The sequence below is a fragment of the Trachymyrmex septentrionalis genome, unplaced genomic scaffold (genome assembly GCF_001594115.1).
Source record: "Trachymyrmex septentrionalis isolate Tsep2-gDNA-1 unplaced genomic scaffold, Tsep1.0 scaffold227, whole genome shotgun sequence".
NCBI lineage: Eukaryota > Metazoa > Arthropoda > Insecta > Hymenoptera > Formicidae > Trachymyrmex > Trachymyrmex septentrionalis.
Genome location: NW_017305383.1, coordinates 25259 through 32614, shown reverse-complemented (window position 1 = coordinate 32614; position 7356 = coordinate 25259). Strand labels below are relative to the sequence as shown.

The 7356-nt window shown below is 27.1% G+C and overlaps 1 protein-coding gene across 1 annotated transcript in view; it reads right to left on the bottom strand.

The window, feature by feature from the left end:
• The window catches only part of LOC108748515 (glucosylceramidase-like), an 18680-nt gene extending 17803 nt beyond the window's left edge, over positions 1–877 (bottom strand). The window contains 1 exon segment of the mRNA XM_018486744.1: positions 606–877. The gene's annotated coding sequence lies outside the window, so the exon portion shown is untranslated.
• Positions 878–7356: the final 6479 nt, after the last annotated feature.

Here is a 7356-nt window from a genome sequence, read left to right as displayed (position 1 = left end):
TTTCCTGTAGCCATAATTAATTGTCTTTTTTGTAATTATTTATTTGATTATATTACACACGAAAGAGTATGTAAATTTAAATGCTCATTTAAACCATATTAAACTAAATCTTAATTTTTGACGGATTAAAAGTACGTCATGTACGAGGGAAGTGTCAGAGATTTGAAGAACTGTGTATTGCTGATGATGATTAAAAAAAAAGAGTCGAAACGTTCGTATTGAAATACATATTCAAGTAAATACTGCATGAAACAGCAGTATAATTTAATCACGTTCCAACAACTGCGTTACATTCTCATTTGTCTTAATTTTATTACTGTGTATTTCGAGAGTCACAAGAAAATTATAATTTTTCCATTACAAATTGAAAGTAGATCATTACACAATTACTAAAAATGTAATGCTTAAACTTGGTATAGATATCTAGATACATAGATACTTAGAAGCATAAAAAGAATAACCGTATTGAATTATAACATTTCAACAATCCTCCTTTTCCTTTGTTTCAAGAGTTCAGTTCTGGTTTTCAGATTAATTCTTCTCTTTTTAGTTTAATTCTTTTTAATATAATGTCTTATAAGTATATAATATAGATTTATTTGTACCTCAATATCCTTGAAAGTCCTGCTATTCGTAGAGTAGAAACATTACTATCGTTTATTCGTTAATGGTATGATGATGACTGAAGAAATAGCGCGACATTAGTCATTCGTGTGTGCATATCGGAACGTACAATAATGTTTCCGATAAGCTGTCGGTAATGTATTTATCAGTACATTTTAATAAATGCACATTTTCTTAGTTTAGGAAACTATCTTTTTTAGGGAAATAAAAATTGTTCTTGCTGTGACATGTTCGAGAAATTGCATTAGTTTACATCTAAGAATTATTTTGAACTAGACAAGATGTTAAATTTGTGGAATCTAAAATGATATCGCAAGCTAAATTTTACTACTATGTCAGGTTTTTAAAATAATTGACGTTTAGTATAATACATTAAAAATGACTTTTTTGTGTAAAAAATTTTAACATTGTATTAAAAATCTAATTAGAAGTCATAAATGTATTATTCATCTTATTTTAAAAATGCATTTTTTATTTCAATATCTTTTTTTTTAACGATATTATAAAGGATTTAAGTGTTGAAAATTAGCTAATGATAATATTTTGCAGTAACTAAAAATATATAAGATTATCTTATCTGATTTAAAATAAAATGTTTGAAAATTGTTACCTCTTTTAATAGTTTTTAAAATTATTAAAATAAGACTTCTTTTAATAATTTTTAGTAAAGCGTTATTTATGGACACGTTTGTCTGCAATTACGTAATGAAACAAATTGACACAATTTAAACAGGCATAAATATAATAAGTCTATGCAATTAAGTGAGTTTATGATCTAATTTACGATTCCGCTTCAAAAACATTTTTTTGCTACACTCATTATATGTATTAACAAAATATGCACTTTTAAGAAGGTTAGTTAAAAAAGAAAAATCAATTTTTTATTTCTAAGAAAATACACAAGAGAGCTAATATTTATATTCTTTTAAGATTGATTCTTGAGAGAATACTTCTCTCAAGAATTTTATAGAAAATAATACATTCGTAACAGTATATTTGTTAAAGAGAAGAAAATATTACTTTTACAATGTATAACGATTTCAGACTCTTTATTATATTTGAATAAAAATATGAACTTGCAAAATTTAAAATTATCGTTGTTAATTATTGTCAATCTTAGCTAACAATATATTATTTATATCAATATATATTATTTATATCATTGCAAATTTTCAATAAATGTTATATAATTTATATAATATGACGTTATATAGTTACATGATATAAATATATAGTTATTTGTTGTATATTATACGTATATTTCATAAAATTTTAGAAATTCATTACAATTTGCATATTGTTAGAGAGTATAATGTTTTTTCATCAAGTTGACATATTTTAAAGAAGTCTATATTGCGTGTAATGTTGATAATTAGTTAATTTGTTTATGTATAGGGTGTTTGGAAAATAATGATAAATCTTTTAAATAGGGGCAGAACTAAACTGAAAAAAAAAGTCCTCTACCATTTTGCAATTTTCGCAATTTTAGTTAACAAGTGTGTGTGTGTGTGTATATACGAGTATATATACGAGTATATACGTAGAATCAATTTTTTAATTTACATCACAATTTCGTAAATAATTAAGATAAATAGAAATTTAGCACAAGCAGATATATAACTACGCTTGAGATAACACAATAATATTTAATTTTGATAAATTTGAGCGTACATAAACAAATATATATATATATATATATATATATATATATATACACATATATATATATACATACATACATACATATTTATATATACATAGAGATACTTGTTTAGATACTTGCATTTTGTGAAAACAGATTTATTATTAATAATTTTAACTAAAATTAAAATAAAGCAATAAAGAATCAATAAAATATCTGTTTTATATTAAAAAATAGATACTCTAAGAATTATAATTTCATAAATGAGATATAAGTCTGCAATAAGATACGTATAAATTATTAAATGATAAGTTATCAGTGATGAGTGATAAGTAATAAAGATATACGTTTATATAATTATAATAAATAACAACAAGTATTAATTCCCCTTCTGTCTCTCTCTCTCTCTCTCTCCCTCCCTCCCTCCCTCCCTCCTTCCCTTCCTCCCTCTTTTTTCCCCCTCCCCCCTCTCTCTCTTTCACTCTCTCAAACTTTATTGAGTTATATTGAGCACGTATTTAACTTATATCAATAAAGCTATATAGACCTCTTACGCTGGCACCTACAGGCCGTAATATTAATCTTTCTTTGTACTGATTATTACTAGGCAGTTTTCACAAATATCATTATAAAACTTGATTTTGTAGATTGTAGAGCCTGTCTAGTATGAAAGATTTTACACTTTATTAGCGAAATATTCATTAATTGAAAATAAACTCCAAAAAGCAATATTTTTTTTGTTGCCAATTATATCTTCTTTGAAATTTATTGTACTGCTTTATTTCATAAGAGAACTTGTTCCAGAACGCTTATGATAAATGACGCTTTCTCTTTCTTTCTCATTCTCATTCTCTCCTCATATAACATTAATTATAAAGGGTGTCCCAAAATTAACGCAAGATTTGAATTTGCCGCCATTTGTGCAGTAAAGTGTTGGCAACCCCAAAAAAAACAATTTAACAGCTGACAGTTTAGGGTTAGTGAAAATGGAGCGTTACACGATAGAACAACGTGTGTTCATTATTCAACAAATGGATGCTGATTTTTCGAGCAAAATCATCCTAAGCGATGAAGCACATTTTCACCTTGATGGCTTTGTTAATCGCCAAAATTGCCGCTTTTGGGGTACGGAGAACCCACATGTGATTGTCGAAAAACAAATGCATCCACAACGTGTCACTGTTTGGTGTGGATTTTGGGCTGGAGGCATCATTGGACCATACTTTTTTGAAAATGAGGCTGGTCAAGCAGTGACTGTTACTGGTGCTCGATATCGCTACATGATAACACAGTTCTTTCTGCCGAAATTGGATGATATTGATGTGGCCAATATGTGGTTTCAACAAGACGGTGCCACATGCCATACAGCTCGTGAAACAATTCAGTTACTGCATGAGACGTTTCCAGGTCGTGTACTCTCTCGTTTAGGTGATCAGAATTGGCCCCCTAGATCGTGTGATTTAACACCATTAGATTTCTTTTTATGGGGTTATTTGAAATCACAGGTCTATGTCAACAAGCCCACAACCACCCGTGCATTAAAGGAGGAGATTCAACGCTGCATCAACGAAATTCAGCCACATTTATGCAAAATGGTCATGGAAAATTTCGACAAACGAGTGCGTATGTGCATGCAAAGCCGTGGAGGCCATTTGCCCGATGTGTTATTCCACAAATAACCCTATCCTATGTACTTTATGATTCAATAAAAAAATAACAATCAAAAGACTAAAAACTGTGTTTTCTATTTAATTCAAATCTTGCGTTAATTTTGGGACACCCTTTATAAGTTTGATTACATAATTATATGTATAATCTTGATAAACAACTCACAAAATATTAGTATTAAAAATTTAATATAATTGCGTAATTTACAAAGTTACTCAATTGAATAATTGTGTCTTTTCTTATAACTTACTGCAGTTTCCTAATGGATATGCCGCACTTGTATGGTATAATGTAATATCCTGATACATAAGCTTACTAACTGACTATATCATTCAAAGATTTGCTTTACATAAATTTACGGGCGTAAGATTTCAGTTCAGTTAGACGGCAATTACTGTCAGTACTGTCTGACGGAATTAATTATTTATTTGTGTTACGTCCGGTCATATTACATACATAATTGTTAAACACCTTTATCGTTTCGCAATTATCTATCACTACTATAGTATTAAAATACAGTTTTTTACATTACATGCATAAATTAATTCGCTACTTTTAATTTATTTTAAATTTTAATATATTTTCGTTACGTCTTAAAATGTCATTTATTTTATTCACAATATGATATAACATATGATATGGCAGAACAAGCGACACATATCTAAAAAAAGAAAAGTAGTAGCGAACGTGATAAAATACATAAGATATCATATTTTTTTAGTAATCGAGATGATCTATTCTGTTTTAAGTGAAGGTAACTTATACAGCGTATAAAAAATATTAAAGATTTTTTTTTATAGATTTTGATTTGAGTGACTGAATATTCCGGTAAATCTAAAAAATTTTAAGATATACTCGTAAACTACAGCAACTATTAAATCAAAACTAGGGATGCATCGGATCGTAAAATTATTGGATATCGGATATCCGGACAGAATATAACATCGGATATCCGGTATCCGTTCGAATATTCGAAAAGATGATTTCTTCGAGTTAGATAACTGACATTTTCTAAATATCCGACCAGGTTCGAAGAAAGTGTCTAAAAAAAAATCTATAGAGAAAAAGATTGTAATTTTACAATAATGTATAACATATTACAGCATTATAAATATGCATACTTGTTTCTAGAACAATTATATAGGAAAAAATCAAGAATTTAATAATATCAAATTCAGGATATATTTCCAGATATTAATGATATCCGGCTATCTAGTTGGATAGTAAAAAAGTTCCGGATATTGGATACTTTCCGGATATCCGGTGCATTCTTAATCAAAACTGTACATAAACACAATTAGTGGAGCACAATTTCAGTGATGCACAATTTTAAGTCATCTGGTAGATTATTTTTATGAGATTTTCAAATGAGAAAAAAGATCAAGAAGAAGGTAAATGAATTTTATATATATTAAATGCAGACAATAAACAACTACGTATCGATAACGCTATTATGAATCTATTGAGTAAAATAAGAAAAAAAATTTTTTTTCAACAAGTTGAAGATAATGAAAAGTGAATTTTGTATGAAAAAAAAAAGCAGGAAATCTTATATTTAAATAGATTTTAGCCAATTATGACATCAACTATAAAGTCCAATATTCACTAAGAAGAACATTCATTATTATACATATTACTATACAGAGTGAGTAAAAAGTCCTGGATCAGTATAATAACTCGAAAACTAAGCATTTCTGAAAGAAATATTTCTTGCAAAAGTTGTAAGGTTTTAAATGATCTATTTACTGATCTGGTCAAGTCTGACCTTGGGTGGCGTCGCAAAGGTCAAGTCAAGGTTATATCGGTATTGCATAATGCTAATATGGGCGGTATTGTAACCTCCAAGCCTTGTAAAAAATACTTTATAAAAAATAACTTTATTGTAGTGTTTTGAAAAGCTTTTGATACCATTTATTAGATTTTGGAATCAAAAATAGAATGTGCCATTAAAAAAAAATCAATGTGACTTTGGTCTGATCTTGGTGATGCCACCCAAGGTTAGATTGACTAGATCAGTGAATAAACTATTTAAAACCCTACAACTTTTGTACGGAATATTTCTTTCGGAAATGCTTAATTTTCGAGATATTTTACCAGGACTTTTTACTCACCCTTTTATATTTAATAAAATATAAAAGATTAATACATTATAAATTACGGAATTCGAGAAATTATGGATTATCAGCAACTCATTAATTTAAATAACAGATCGGATTTTGTATTTTATTGAACTGATTATTTTTATTTATTAAGAATAAAAAAATTTCCAAACATTGCTTCAGTTTTTCATATTTGTAAGAAATTGGCTATTCGGATACGCTCAATCAATGTACACTAATCAATATTTAATTTTAGATTCCTGTTAACGATATTTTAGTTGTATCAATAATATCAGTTAAAAAAAATTCATATCATTAAAAAAATTTTATCGTAAATACGTTTTGAAACCAAAAAATAAGATAAATTATTTAGCTTTTAATGGCTCATGCTGTGCAATTATCATATTTTGGTGTAATTTTAGGTAAATAAGTTGTAAACGAGTAGGTATGTGTGTAAATCTAAACTAATTTTTGCATGAATACTTATTAAAACTTTATTAGTAAAATATATATATAAAAAATAAAATTTAATTCATAATATACTACTTCTTCATTAAATTTACAAATAAAATATGATTTTATATAAAAAAGGCCAAACAAAAAATTAATAACTTTTAAACCAATAACAAAATTATTCTGAAGTTTAAGATGGAACTTAGAAAGATGTAATAATAGAATAATAAAAAATTAGATATTTTTAGTAATGTTTTGAATTATGACTCACACATTCTTAAAAATATAAAAATAAAAACAATAGAAATATAGTGCCAAATAGTAAAGATCTGTGCGACATTGTTTTTTGTTATTTCAAAAATAGGAATCAAAAATATCATAACGAAATTTGTATAAAAATATAAAAAATTTTACGTTTAATTCGAAATGGATACTTCTGGATATCGATCCGTGTATTGACAGAAGAGTTAAATTCTAATTTATAAATGTATGTCCTTGAAAATTTGTTAAACAAATTACGAAATTTAAATAGATACGAAAGAGACAAACATATCTAAAGGGTATTTTTCTTTTTGAATAATTTTTTCATCAACGATAGGCAGAGTATTGTGCTTATCCTTAACTGTAAATATATTCTCTATTAGTTTCTTCCCTTCTTGATTAATGAAATGAAAGAACGAAAGAATACGTTTCTTATCTAAAGATTTATTTTTCCTTTTAAATAATTGTCGTTAAGGATAGGCAGAATACTGTGCTTACATATCTCTTTCATGAAAAATCTATTCTCTGTTAGTTTTTTCCTTTCTAATTAATGAAATAAAAGAAAAGAACATACGAGTATATCTAAAGAATGTTTTTCTTTTTAAAAAA